At 43.5% G+C, this 15,737-nt stretch overlaps 1 long non-coding RNA gene across 1 annotated transcript; it reads right to left on the bottom strand.

The window, feature by feature from the left end:
* Positions 1-11,428: 11,428 nt before the first annotated feature.
* LOC109366075 lies at positions 11,429-15,737 on the bottom strand. Its single transcript, XR_004158908.1, has 3 exons — positions 15,692-15,737; positions 14,976-15,096; positions 11,429-13,152 (listed from the first exon to the last, which is right to left on the bottom strand). It is a non-coding gene; the product is annotated as an uncharacterized LOC109366075 (long non-coding RNA).

Below are 15,737 nucleotides of genomic sequence, written 5' to 3'. Positions count from 1 at the left end.
CACACACACAGTGTCTTATGAGTCAGGCTGTGAAAATAGGGAGAGGCTGATGTAAATATGAGGTTTTAGAAAGTTCTGTAAAGAATTCCTGACGCTCTTTTTCTTGGCCATCCTTTTTTTTCTGGCTGCAAATGGGTTGTGTCTTCAAGCCACAGCCTACAATATGAGGGCAAGGCTTTTAAAATCTAAAACCTGAGGGTATTCTTTGATTGAGGGGAAGCCATAAGAAAAGCACATTTGATATCAGATTTCTAAGAATGTTTCTGGATTTCATTTTTTGCCAGTGTTTAGCAGGCACTGGGGATGTTGACACGTGTATGGCCATGGCTATAGAAACAAGGGTCAATCAGTGAAAATCAGAGATATCATCACTGCACTCACAGTATGTGCATGCTCCCATCTCCAGCACAGGTAGCATGTGAGCTGTTCAAGGCCATTCACAAATACAGCAAAAAGTTATTTTTAAAAGTCCCATGTTAGACATCATTTTGCACCAGCATAGTGGTGAGGTGGGACAGAGCGCTGGAGAGAGACAGACAGGGACAGTGCCAGGTTATTTCTGGATCTCAGTAAGAAAGGCCTGACAACAAATGGCTTAATAAAACAGACATTCTAATGAGACAGAATAATAGGAAGAAAATAAATAGTGAGTAATTTAGATGCTAGGCACTCTGTGTTCCTGCAGTACCGGATGGGCCCCAGATGGGATTTCCCACAGCATGCTCTGCAGATCCCATCTATGGAGAGGTTCCTGCCTTTTAGTCTTTTGAGGTACTATGGATTTTACAAGATAAGAACATTCCTAAACAAACGTTTGTCTGAGAACTTGTTGCTGCACTCCCAGACAAAGGAAAGGCCATGCCAGTGGCAAAATCACTGGTAGGGAATGGGAGAAGTCTGTGGACTCCTGTGCTACGTGGTGGTGGCTGGGTTCATCCCATGGCCCAGGGCTGTGGGCAGCCCAGCATGGGTCTGGAAGCCATGCACCACTGTGTGCAGCACTGCCCCAGCCTGGAGCTGTAGAGTGGTCCCCTGGTCAGGATCACAGCAAAGATGCTTTCACGTATTTATTTCTTCTAACAAACTGCTAAACAACAGCTACTTGAGTCACCTCTGTAACAAAGTCTTTTATCTTATCAGTGGTGATGGGAAGGAGAACTGGGAAAGTACCTGTCTTGTTGTTTTCAAGCAGGGTCACTGGTCTTTCAGAAAACTTGGGTATTTCACATGTTACAGTGGAGTTTAGAAAGTGTCCCAGGGGGAATTTTGACAACTGCAAGTTTTCTATTATGGAAGAACTGTATCATATCACATAGATTTGGGGTATTAATAGTTACATAATCCCACTGGGTGCTTTGTCCTGTTTTTGTACCTGCCTATTCTTTCAAGGATGAAAACTCATCCTTGCCTGTTCTTCCACAGCTGCTAGATGCTGTAATATCAGCCCTTATTACACTAACCCTCGTGCTTTTTCTCTGCCCTGTCTAACCTATAGACTCACTGCCAGTAAAGCAAAGTGAGGGAGCTGTGGTTATGGTTAGTGAGGAAGTCTGTACTAGTGGCAGGGATACAACTTAATTTTATTTTCTAATGTTCACTCATTTTATTCCAAAAGTCATGCTCTCTCATGCTTTTTGCTCTTAGCAAAAGTTTCATTTCCTACATGATGGAGCAAATGAAGCAAGGAATGTAATTACTTCCCAGTCTCACTTCTTATCACAGCTCTCACCGTATGACTAGCTCCCCATGAAAAAAAAAAAAAGGAACATTTAATTAAAGGCTATCTCTCATTGCACATATACTAGAAACTGAATTAAGGCTGTATGGAAGGTATCATTTATAATTCTAGCATGTTTAACCTCAGCTTAGAGTACACTATGTAAGTGTATCAATATACATATTGATAAGAGTTGTTACATATTGATAAGCATACATACATATATGCTTATACACATTCATGCATACACAGGAGGATACTGAATGCACATGCACTTTCTGAGGATATAAAATACGTGATAGGCTTCTCTCTCTCAACTTCTCCCTTATGCATTTTGAATTTATCAGCCAATTTCAACCAAATCTGATAGAGCAGTAGAGGCCCTGAAGACATTACATTCCTGCAGATTCTGCAAAAATTGCAGTTTAGGTGAAGGAGACGGACTCTTCATCAGCGTCTGTGCTGAGAGGCCTTCGGCACACTGGAGCTCCTGCTTTTCCTTTCTGTCCTCAGGCTGATGGGAACACTTTCCCCTCCACAAAGGATGCAGCCAAACAGGGGCTCGCCCTGGATGTGCATGTGAGTTGTTCACAGCAGCAGCAGCAAGCTCCAAGCTCCCGCTTTGGCACATGGATGGGCACAGCCCTTTGGTAGGACTCACGCTTAGTTACTTTGGTACCTAAATGCCAATAACAGAAGGACTGTAGCAATCCAGAAGACACTTTGCCATCCCAGCTTGAAAGGAGGTCTGTGGAAGGCAGGCAGAGTGTTTGTCATCACTCCACTCCAACTTGCAGGGGCTTGCTACAAGGCAGTGAGAGCAACCCAGCTTCTCCAGAAAGGTCAGAGATCTTTTGCAATGGCAATTACTGATCAAACTGAATATGCAGCTCCTCATAACCTGCACATACAAGTCCAGTTTGCTCTCTCATATCAGCCTAACTGCTGATATGGCAAAAGGCAGGGAAACTTGTTCAGAAGAAGAATGATTTTGATACACATAGAAATTTGGTAAACTTACTCTTCTCTCTATGAATAATGAAGGCTTTTAGGGGTGAATGGAATTTTTAAGAATGCTGTTACTAATTGCATCATACTGAGCACTGAGCACGAACAATTAACAACTATTTGCTCTTGAATTCTGTTCAGAGCTTTCCTTTCCTAAAATTTCCTATTAGCATGGTATAGCTCTCAGCTAGGGCAGGTTTAACATAAATAATACATGAAGAATTTGCAAGCTATTCTTTCTCTGTATTTAAGACTGACTGTGAGTAAGGTTAGAGGAAAAGAAGATGACAATGCTTACCTGCTCTCCAGCTGATAATGCTAGTAGAGATGAAGCTGCTGTGCTTTTTTTTTTTTCACTTCCATTTTATATAACTTCACAGTTTTGTAGGCAGCCTTCATTTTACCATCTTTTCCGCTTATTATAGCCTGGTAATCTTATGGAAGTGAGAGAAGTGTCACTCCAACTTGTTTCTCCTTAGAGAACAAAGCACTCATTCACCATAGCTTTGCACCTATGAAGATGGCAAAATGATGTACAATTATTAGTGGATCAGAAGAGGTATTTTATGCTCAGTTTGCACAACAGCAAGTGATTATGCCAAATGCAAACTGCTGTACAATTGGGCCCGGTGCTTCTAAATACTTGCAGAGCTAGAAAGGGTAAGTTTTATTGAAAATTTTCCAGCAGAAGATATTTGATCTTACAGCGAGTGCTTTGATGTTTGTTGCACATCTCAATCAGAGCTGTAGAACTGGGCTCAGCATATGCAAAGCTGTTTGACTCTTTCAAGATCATGCCTTTTTTCCATTTCCAAAGCTTGATGGTTTTGAATCATCACATTCCACTGTAGCTGAGGTGATTTATATGTTTCAGCAGTACTGCAAACTGCAGGCTTCCAACTTGCAGTTCTCCCCGCAAGGTATTAATGCTCCCCAATGGTTTCAAATCACTTTGCACTCTGTAAAAAGGGCTATGTGATTAACACTCTTAAAAACTCCTACGTTTGGCAAAGATTTACATTTAAATCTTAGGCATGCAGAAAGCCAAGCTGATACAAGCTACTGATGTATTATTTTGTCCATTTGAATGTGAAAAGTATTTTCCAAGCTTTTTCCTGTCATTCAGTCAAATGTGTTAGAGTCAGTAAAATCGTACTCTACCTCCTTACTTCAGCAAGTTTTAGTAATAAAGCCAAGAAAAACTGGTGGGAATCTTCTGACATAAATTGCAAATAGCGCCTCTGCTATGTTCTTCTTACCCAAGCCATACACTGCCTCAGTTTCTCACTCCCCCTTCTTCACTCCTTGTTGTCCCCATGGGCAACGCCCCCATGTTAAGCAAGGGGCGTTGCTTTGACAGACAAGGAGGTGGGTCAGACACCATACAAACAAAATCTACAGCTGCATTCAAGGATTAAAATAAATCCCAAGGATTTTTCCCTCCTCCTCTCTTTCTATGATCTGGTGAAATGAAGGGCTATAAAGTAGGAGCATGTGGGGCTGAATCAGTGGGTGTTGGCTGGAAGCAGATGGACCTTGGAGATTTGTTGCCATTGGATACAAAGGTATTTGCACAGGTGAGCTAGGAAGCATCCACTGTGGAAATTCTCCTGTTTCGATTTTTTATTATTACTCTTTTGAAATGTGAGGCAGAATGTCTTTTTACCTCCCAGAAAGAAACAGGGAGAGATGGTTGCTTTCCCCAGTCAGCTGCAAGCACAAAATGTGTCCCCACTATCTTTGAGCACACAAAAGCCAGGTATGTCTGGGAATGGAATCCTCAAGCCAGGTTCAAATCCCTGTCTCTCCCTGTTTTCCCTTTGCTGTACCACAGATCTGTTTTCCTGTGCATCTGCAGAATTTTGCCACTGATCTAGTAATATCCACAGAGACCTCCTCCTTGTTGTTAGCCCTCCCAAATGTGACAGAATCTGTGTTTGCCTTACCCCACCAAACCAGGGCTACATTCTGCTGTTGGCACACTGTAGTCGCATTGCTACAGTCAGTCACCGCAAGGGTGTCATGGAAGGGCATCAGCTACATACAATGCAAAGACAGAAGGTTGTCTTTATGTTGTTGTTGTTTATTTTTTTTTTAATAAAAAGATTCCTTTCTGTGTGTGTGTGTCTGGGGGATTTCAGACTGGGATGTCCAAACCCACAACAGTAAACAAGTCTGAACTAGATAGCTTTTTTATAGTATGGAAAATTACTGATGTATTAGGATAAATAAACTGTCATCTTCCCCAGATAACCATGTTTAGCCAAGCATTTGTTTTCTCTGGTAAGTTTGATGCTTTTTGTTTATTTATTTATTTATCTATCATATTTTCTTTCTTTGTTCCTTTGCAACAGGGAAGCACTGTAAACTGCACAATATCTACTGACTTATTTCAAGACAAGTGTTCTCATGGACCTACCTGCAGCAAGTCTATGGGCTGAACTGAGTTATAACTAGGGGACAAGAAGTTTGTATTGGTTTGCATTTGAAAAAGACAGGGTTATCTATGGGGCCATCTTCTGTGATGCCTCTGAGTTGAAAGACAGTCCAGGCTATTTGATTTACTTTCTAATGAGAAGCATTATTCTGCACCCATGTTTGCATGCCCACATGCAAATTAAATAAGAATGAAGTGTTTGCTGTTCTTCACTGTGATTCTGACAGAATCACAGAATCACAGAATCACCAAGGTTGGAAAAGACCTAAAAGATCATCCAGTCCAACCATCCACCTGTCACCAATACTACTCACTAAACCATGTCCCTCAACACAAAATCCAACCGTTCCTTGAACACCTCCAGGGTCAGTGACTCCACCACCTCCCTGGGCAGCCCATTCCAATGCTTGATCACTCTTTCAGAGAAGTAGTATTTTCTAATGTCCAGCCTAAATTTCCCCTGGTGCAGCTTGAAGCCATTCCCTCTAGTTCAACCACTAGTTACATGAGAGAAGAGGCTGACCCCCAGCTCACTACAACCTCCCTTCAGGTAGTTATAGAGAGCAATAAGGTCTCCTCTGAGCCTCTTCTTCTCCAGACTGAGCAATCCCAGCTCTTTCAGCCGCTCCTCATAAGGCCTGTGCTCCAGACCTTTCACTGGCTTTTGTCGCCCTTCTTTGAACCCGCTCCAGAGCCTCAATGTCTTTCTTGCAGCGAGGGGCCCAAAACTGGACACAGTACTCGAGGTGCAGCCCCACCAGAGGTGAGTACAGGGGGACAATCACTTCCCTGTTCCTGCTGGCAGCACCATTCCTGATGCAAGCCAGGATGCCATTGGCCTTCTTGGCCACCCAGGCACACTGCTGGATCATGTTCAGCCGAGCATCAATCAATACCCCCAGGTCCATTTCCTCTAGGCAGTCTTCCAGCCATGCCGTCCCAAGCCTGTAGTGTTGACTGGGGTTGTTGAGGCCAAAGTGCAGGACCCGACATTTGGCCTTGTTGAAACTCATCCCATTGGCTTCAGCCCAGCTATCCAGCCTGTCCAGATCCCTCTGTAGGGCCTTGCTATCCCCAGGCAGATCGACGCTTCCAGCCAACATGGTGTCATCCGCAAACTTACCGAGAGAGCACTCAATGCCCTCATCCAGGTCATCAATAAAGATATTGAAGAGGACAGGCCCCAGCACTGACCCCTGGGGAATACCACTCATGACAGGTCACCAGCTGGATTTAGCTCCATTCACCACCATTCTCTGGGCCTGGCCTTCCAGCCAGTTCCTTATCCAGCCACCAACTGTTAATTTTGAAGTCTCTAGAGCTACTGCATGGAGATGTAGGACTTGAGTCATCAAGGGTAGACTCTCATGGAAGGAAACTGTGCCCTACTGTTTTATCCAGAACATCCCATGGAACATTGATGGAACATTGGCCCTTAAGCTCCCTGTTCCTCTCGGCAAATGAAGAACAGTTTACTAGAAGCTAACAGCCAGGAAGTGTAACATGCTTCTGGCAGAGAGTGTGTTTGGGGTTGTTAGTTGACAGCCAGCTGAACATGTGCCAGCAGTGTGCTCAGGTAGCCAAAGAAGCCCAACAGCATCCATAGTGTTGCCGCACCTCAAGCACTGTGTTCAGTTTTGGGCTCCTCACTATAAGAAAGACACTGAGGCACTGGAGTGTGTCTAGAGAAGGGCAATGAAGCTGTGAAGGATCTGGAGCAGAAGTCTTACAGAGAGCGGCAGAGAGAACTGGGATTGTTCAGTGTGGAGAAGAGAGGCTCAGGGGAGACCTTATCACTCTCTCCGACTGCCTAAAAGGAGGTTGGCCTCTTCTCCAAGGAGACAGTGATAGGACAAGAGGTAACGGCTTCAAATTGCACCAGACGTTCAGGTTGGATATTAGGAAAACTTCTCAGAAAGAGCAGCGAGGTGCTAGAACATGCTGCCCAGAGAGACGGTGGAGTCGCTATCCCTGGAGTTGTTTGTGAAAAGGGGGGATGTGACACTGAGGGACATGGTTAGCAACTATGGTAGGGATGGGCCAACAGTTGGACTAGATAGTCTTAGAGGTCTTTTCCAACCTGAATGGTTCTATGATTGTGTGATTCTGCAGGGTCCTGCTGCCCAGGATATTCTGTGGAACATCAGGACAGGTTGGCTGACACCTTCCTCTGCTGCTGAGGAGTCAGCTGGAGCCTGACTCCATGTGAAATCAGTTTTGTTGTCTGAGAGAAGCTGGGTGAACGCCAGCAAATTTGAGAGTCTGGATACCTGTTTACCAATCCTGGCACCAGCCCCAGCTCTTTCAGTGATAGCTTGATGACTTGTTTTTCCTTCAGGTAAGATGAGGGTAATATCATTTACTTACTTGGCAAAGTGAGATGATGATTAATCGGTCTTTTTACTATTCAAATGTGCAGAATGCAATTAGTCATAATGAATGCATGCATCCCACAGGTGGGACATCTTTGGGCTGCTACTGGTGGTGTGAGTGGGAACTCGACAGCATCTGGCCTCCATCCTGCCTGTGCTGAGGTACTGCAGGCAGAGCTGTCTGCCTTTCCCATCCTCAACCGCACACAAAGGTCTGTGCTTACCTTTTGTTTAAAGGCTTAGTGCAGGTGGAGTACACTGTGCTCACAGTGCCCTGTGTACAGTGATGGAGATATAGTGGGCGTGAGCTGACAGCTTCTGGTGCCAAATTGTGTTGCAGTTTGCCCAGGAATACCATGCTTGCCCTCCGGCTAGGGCAACATCTCCCATGAAGACAAATTTTGATCTAATTGTAACAATATTGTGTGCATAGAACGAAACAATACCAAAAGACTGTGATGACAACAATATAAATCAACACAGCAGTTAATGAGAAATCGCTACAGACCATTGATGCCTACACTCCCATTAACCGTGCTCCATTCTGTGACTTCATTTTTTTCTGTTTCACTGCAGAGGATTTACAGGCCTGGACATTAAATCTATTTGGCTTTTGTAACAGAGCACTGAACAGCACTGCAATCTAAAACTAAACTCAATACCTGACAGAAGTACTCTTGCTCATTAGAGGTGAGGGAACTTGGAAAAAAAAAGCTCAGGTTTTCTAAGAAACTTCAGCCATCCACAGTGTTTCTAAAGACTGAACATAACTTTCACTCCCTCTGACCTTTTGATAATGTGGCTGGGATTACCCTCCATAAAGCTCTCAGGGCTAGCATTGCTGAAGGTATGCCAGTGTCACTTGGAGAAGTCAAGGAGTGGCAGCAAATTAAAGAATGAAAAAGATCTCCCAGTTTTCTTCTAGCTCCCCCTTACTGACTGGTACCACCGTTTATTGGTGCTGGAAATTATAGCAGTGGCTCCTATGCAAAGCTGAGTTGCTGCTAGTACCTGCAGGAAGCTTTAACTCAGTGTCATCCCTCCCATGCTGTCTGAATCGCTGCCAGGTCAGCATCCCTAAGAAACCTGCCTGCTTGAGAGCAGGAAGGGGAACAGCAGTTTAAATACACAAGATGTCTCTTGTTCTCTATAATACTAATTTTCTTTTCCTCCTTACCCCCTACCTGAGGCACCACTTATCTACAGTACAGAATTCACGTGGGAATGTAATTATTTTGAAGCCGTAATTCCTTGATATTACTGTTGGTTTGGAGGTTTGTTTTGTTTGTTTTTTTGTTTTGTTTTCTTTGGAACATCCCAGTAGAAGGAAATATTAATCACTTCTGAATTTGTTCTGAGCTAGGCTAAAATTGAAAATAAAAATAAGAGGGCAAATTGTCCACAAACTGGAAATATGACCTTTTCAGACACCTGTGTCCAAATTGAACATTCCAGAGTTAATGCATGTGTTTTTATATAATTCCAGGATAACATTCTGAGGCTCTTAGAAATATCTGTGTAAATGCACACAGTTGGTGATTTTTCATCTGTGGATTTCAAGGCATTTTAGAAAGGACAGCCACATCACAGTCTTTATTTTACAGATTGGGAGATCTTAAGCTAAAGAGAGAGGCTGGTTTGCTCAACACCATACTGCAAAAGCATGGACTTGCTGGGCACAGAATGCTGATCTTCTGCTCTGAGAACAGTGCTCACAAGAAATAGCCAGCAGACTCTGCTGCTGGGTCTTGATGTGAACCAACAGTTTAATTGGCCATTCAGTTCTGAATCCCTAACACAAGGTCTATTGAAACTGAAGCTATTTCTGAGTGGGTTCTTGAAGCCGCTGGTTTCATTTATTTGGGGGTTTTATCACTGTAAGAGTATACCATTTGTGTTTATTTTGTTTAGTCTGTAGAAGAATGTAACATACTACCTGAAAGACACTCAAGTCAACACAAAGAATGACCAGTTACTGGCAGACAAAACTGGAAAAATACAGAATAATAAGCTAGCTTTGGTACCTACTGATCAACTTAGATTAGCAAGGAGAGGGAGAGAAAGATGAAAGTACCATCAAATGCCTTCTCTCAGGTGGGAGAAGCAAGTAGAAATCTGACAAGCAGAAGTATGTCCCTCAGTGAGGAATTCTGACTGATAATAAAAGAGACTGTCAAGAAAAGGAAGAGGGGAAGAGAAATCTCCACTGGTATAAGTTAAATGTAATTGCCACAGCTGTAAGGCTTTATCTCCATTTAATATTCATACAAAAGATTTTGAAATAAAACTATTTGAAAAATTCAATTAACAGCAATTAGTTGGAAGACATCTGTAAATGACACCGTTGAGGCTAAATCTATGTCTAAGAAAAGATTTTCCCTGTTTAATCTTTTTTTTTTTGCATTGTTTCCCTACAGATGCAAATTATATCTCCCCCTCTGTTACAAAATATCTTTTTCAAAGCATTTTCTAAAATCTTATGCATAATGTTTTGATGAGCAGCAGAACTTGAAACCAGAACGAGAAATTCTCTGAAAAGACAGGCTTGTTAGCTTTTTAAATGGAAAAATTGATTGGATGCTCCTGAAAGCAAGCTGCTGAATCTGGATCCTCAATATAGACATCAAAGACCTCATGGCACTTACTACGCCAGTTTTCTCTCCTGTGCCACCAATTCACTGTGATCACCTTAACAATAACACCCTCCCATCTTTTTGGTTGAGTCCATGTAAACAAAAGCCTGGATGAGCACTCTAGGGTGCTAGGACCTTGGAGCTGCCAGCTGCAGACCAGGTTCTATGCACACAAGCAGCTCCAAGGCAATGCGTTCCTTCCTGCTCAGTCATTTGCAGGGTTGGGGTACCATGGGCTCTTGGCACTTATTATACCAGGTACTGGACTTGTGACTGCTGTCATTTGGGATTTAAGTCACAATTTGAGCCATGTGCTGGAGCACAGAACACAATGGGTACTGATGGTAGGTTAACAACCCTCTTCTGCTAATTATTGCATCCTACCAATCCATTTCTCCTACACATCTAGGGAAAATGGAAACCTTAAGCTCACAGACCTATAAGCTATCCTGTGAGAGATGTGAAGTCTGGAATGTGCATTCCTCTAAAATATACATACCCTTCACTATATTTATGCACATTTCCAGAACAGGCAGCTTGGATGAGGTCTTAAGATAGAATTGAATACGCAGCAGCAGCCATAGCAGGGCTCTCGTCAGCAGGACTTGATCTCAGTCAAGCATGCTGAGGGGAACAGCTGGTGTGGAGCAATGAATGGCCAGGCATTGTCCTTACACCTGACTGGCAGCAGTGCTCACTGCTGGAGATATTAAGCAGGGAGACCACCAAGGCGACTGGTGTATGTTTACGGAGAGGCATACATTAAATGATAATTGTGGAAGATGTATGATGTGTAAGTATGACTCATAAAAGAGATTTGATGAGCATGATCTTTTGATCCCTTCATCAATGAGATCTTTTTAGCTCTTTTGTCTTAGATGCAAAAAGCCATACACATTTATATGGGGTTGCTTTTATAAAAGTGGAAAGCTTTTATACAAGTGGAAAGGAGGGCAGACAGATCAGGGGATGCAAGTGTGTCTCTGTATAGTCAATGGATATACAAATGGTGTGTGTGTGTGTATATATATATATGTATATACAGGAGCTTGGCAAATATAATTTATATTGGAGTAATGAAAGAAAGTCACTCACCCTATCCTGGGCTCGCAAGATGAACTCCAATGGAGCAGATCTCCAGAGAAAGATCTTTCCCTACTGGCAGTCAGCTCTTAAATGGGTCTAGGAGAGGTGGAGCCAGGCTCCACCCCTTCGTGCAGCACAGGTGAATTGCCTTCACCTGTGCTCCCATGGCTGACTCATTGCTCACCTCAGGTGATCAGAAGTTCAGGCTGAGATTCAGCAGCCCCATACAGTCTCCCAGCTTGCTGGGCTTGACTATAATCCTCATTGTTCTTTATGGATGCAGTGGTGGGGGAACAGCAAGTGCTGCCCTGCTGCTTGAAAATATACCTCCAAGCAGGGAACATGCCACAGCTGGCAGCGGTTGCCATGTGGGACCTTTCCTCCTGTCAAGGAGCAGGTAAGCCTGCTGATGTGGTGGTGCTCAAGCAAACCCTGTGCCCAGCATGCAGCTGCAGTTGCAATACTGGGAAATGCAGCACGGGCACTCTCGGCACAGTCTGAACCTCGTGCTCCGCTTTTGCTGGAGCCTGGGCCTTCACTCCTGATCACCAGCACTCGAGTTCATTTGAGCACAGAGTATTACATACAACACCATTTAATTTCATGGAAGGCTCCACAGAGCTCTGCAGTTTCCCTGCTGCAGATGTCTAAACCCATCTTCCCATTCAGTTGAGTAACAACAATTAGCAACAGCAGAACCCGTCTCCTGAGATCTCATTATAAATCCCCAAACCCAGCTATTTACATGTAGCTATATCAGGAGGCTGACCCTGTGTGGCCCTCTCCTCAGAGCTACAGCCAGCCTACAGGGCTGCTAACATTGCCCTGCTGCATGTTCTGAAACTCAAAAAGTATACACTGTGAGAGTGACCTGAAGACTTCTTCACTTCTACTTCCACAACTGTTGATGTGGCATGTTCCTACAGATGCCAGGAGGGCATTGCTTAGAGCCTTTGTGAAAAATAGAATCTATTATTCAAGGAATGAGTAACAGCTTAAGGATTACATATTGTGTTTTCTTTTTTTTTCTGGACCAGAAGAAATACTGAAAACTTCTTTGCAGTAAACACTTGTGGAAAGTGGAAAATTTTCCAGGTTGTGGATAATTTTATTCTTTGCAATTTCCTACAATAAGGATATCTTTCACAGACACATGATATTCCCTTGGAAAATCTGTGCACCGCCTGTCATCTCAACAACAACTCTGTGAAATTGATATAATTTCCTGTAACTTTATCACTTTCCCTCTTCTGAATAGTAACAGTAAAGGTAACAGATGCCACCAATTTTCCCTCAATAGTTGCAAAATGTTATAATGTGCAGCTCTGGAGCTGGAGTTCCCAGGACTTAAAAAACACTTGGAGCTTTTCAAGAGACTGCATTCAGTCTGCTTCTACAAATCATTTCTGAGCCAAGGCATTCACATTTTCTGATTAAATCCTTTTTTTCCTGGCAAATTTCACCAACCAACTGCAACTAGAACAGCCTGCTTGCCATTATTCCACATGAAGTGGAAAGATGCTTTGAGAAACCCAGCTTTGGTTGTCTTTAAAATTGGAAGGACTCCTATAACACTAAGAAGAAGCGAGGAGTGGGTTGAGGAACCAGTGTCACTTCCTCTCTCACACCCATGTTGCTTTCCATCTCTCAGCCAAAGCCATGTAGGACTGGGGGCTGTGCAGATGTTCCTGGGCGATCAGCAGGCACTTCAATAATCAGGAATGGGAGATGATGGCAAGCATTGCAGCGCTGCTGAGGGTCTGCAGAGGTCAAGGAATGCATCTATCTTCTGTGAGAAGGTTTTTGAAAGGCAACTAATTGGAGCCCAGAGGTGACTTTTCAGCCTGTTTGAGTAACTGGGTGAGCAGCATCCTGGTATATGGGTAGGAAGAGTGATAACTAGCAAAAAAATAAAGAGGTCAAATTAGTCTATTTTACCTTCCACAAAGGACATTTTCTTTCTAAGAGATCTGATGAGTTAAAATTGGACTTGAACAAGCTTTCTGAAGTTGTGCAGGACTACTGCAGAGGTCTGAGTTTGATTTTTTGCTGTTTTAAACTTAGAATTCCCTCTTTGGCACCTTATGTTTTCATTCAAGTATCTAAATAAAATCTTTATAATACAGTATATTTTTATTGAATGTTTCAGGATGATCGTAAAATGATTCACAACCTCTTCCCACTGGCTCTCTTACTCTTTTTGACAGCCATGGAGAGGCTTCCTCTCCATGTCAGCAATTTAAGTAAAATGGCACTATTTTATCTACTCCCATTCCTTGTCAGTCGAGTCTTTTCTCAGAGTATGACCCTGATTTCAAGTGCCTAGTCTGTATCCATTGAGAAAGTCTTGTTACCTCCTATACCATCATACTGATTAGGCACAGTCATTTATTTCTGTTGTTGATGCTTTCAGCTCATTTTTAACCTCAAAAGGGATTATACTGAGAGTGAAATACTGACCAATACCCATAAACCCAAAATGTGTATCTTATGGGAACTTTTGTGCCCATCGGCATGTCCTGGTGTCTGAGGTTGCTCCTCCCCTTGGAAATTTTAACCAGAGGCGTTTAGTCTGATTTCACCCCAAGAGTTTCACCCATTGATGGAACAACGCTCACAAGTAAAAGGGATGACTTGCAAACTGGGGAGCTGAGATTCTCATAGCTGACGATAGAGACATCACATTGGTACCTAGTCACGGCATTTCAGCATCTCATAGAATCATATAATTCTTTGAATTGCATAGGACTTTAAAGGCTGTCCAGTTCAACTCTCTTGCAGTGAACAGGAACACCTGCAGCTGGATCAGGTTGCTCAGAGCCCCATCCAGCCTGACCTTGAATATCTCCAGAGATGGAGCATCCAGCACCTCTCTGGCAACCCACTCCAGTGCTTCATTACCCTTGCATTAAAAAACATTTTTCATATATCCAGTCATTTGTTACTCCTCCAGCAGCTCTGAGACACCATTAGTAGCTACTTCCTTGCTCAAACTGGAACACTTAGTCTGAAATCCACACTGAAATCCACATACAAGAACCAGGCTCCTATTTTGTGTCCATGGGGTTTTTATGCTGTTATAGATTTATAGGAACCTGAAGACTTGGAAAGATTTCCTCAACCTCCATCATAGCAGGCAAGCCTATTTATGAGGCTGTGGGATGGCAGTGGGATTGATCCATTTCTTTGTTTTGGAAACCTGAAGAACTAGGGGTGAAATCTGCCCTTGCCAAAATAAATGGAAATTCTGCAATCAAGATGACTGGGATTAGGATTTACCTGAACTTGTAGCCTTAGAAATTGGCCACACTTTTCATGTTCAATTGGTTTCTAGACAGAAATACAATTTAGAAGCTTCAAAGCTGTGAGATAAGGTCGGTAGGACATTTAGCTATGGGAATACAAAGTACTGCCAAGCAAATTACTTCAGGTTTCCACCAACACAAGAAAGAGCTTTAAAGCCTCTCTAAAATGTTGTTGTCCGCAGGCAAAGAAACTGGCCATGTGATGGAAAATTTCATTCAATAGCTGCTTCAAAGGGTGTTTGGAAATACAGGGGTTGGTTTTCCTGGAGAACTCAGGCACCAGCTGCAGGTATGAGCAGTGCCAGGTATGTTTCAGTAAGCGCAGATTTGGGAATACTTTCAGGCAAACACTGCAGACACACAGTGACTTACAAACTGCGAGAACCTCCCATCAGGCAGACCTCACTCCCTGCTTACCCATGTTGACCCCACAGCCCATGTAGCCCATGCAGGTTGTTCCTTGCAGTCTGGGTCAGGCCTGGCCGCTGGCTGTAAATGTCTCCACAAATGCACATTCTGCGCATCCGGGTGCTTCCTCCTGAAGGGAATCATAGAAACTTAATCTGCAGGATTTGGGTCACAAGGAAAAAAAAGTTAATTTATGTGAAAGGAAAAGCTTGTGAGGCTCAGAATAACCACGCAGCCTGGTGGCTGGTGTGCTATTCTCATGACAGGTTGTATTTTTCATTCTCCAGTGGGATAAGCTGGTCGGTACTGAGGTGAGCACATCAGCAGGCAACACTTGAAGTGAGGAGCTGCTGTTTGTCAGCGGTATGCTGTGAGTGTTGCTTGCAGCTGGCTGACAGCACCTCTTAACTCTGGGTGCAGAAATCTTGGCAATATTTGTCACCCATTTTCTGCAGTGCCTCTCACCAAGCCTGCAATCTGGCAGCCTCCCCTCCCAAAGCCTCTGTGAAGGCACAGCTGCCTCCAGCCCTGCATGAGCACAACACTTTGAGTGTCCATCCAACTTGCACCCTGATATCTCACCTCTACTACCTGTCACGTGCACGGCCATCCCTAAAATAGTGAAACTAATTCTGGAATCTCAGGGCTATCTTGCCGCAAGGCCTGTTCCCTCTTCCAAATATGAGAGTACACTATTTGGATATGTATTTTTAATATTTCTGCACCTCTGGGTGGTTTTCCAGCTGCTCTCCGCAGGGGATCTGCCGTGCG

Source organism: Meleagris gallopavo, chromosome 2, assembly GCF_000146605.3.
Source record: "Meleagris gallopavo isolate NT-WF06-2002-E0010 breed Aviagen turkey brand Nicholas breeding stock chromosome 2, Turkey_5.1, whole genome shotgun sequence".
Lineage (NCBI taxonomy): Eukaryota > Metazoa > Chordata > Aves > Galliformes > Phasianidae > Meleagris > Meleagris gallopavo.
The sequence above is the reverse complement of the archived record's forward strand: the minus strand, read 5'-3'. Positions and strand labels throughout refer to the sequence as shown.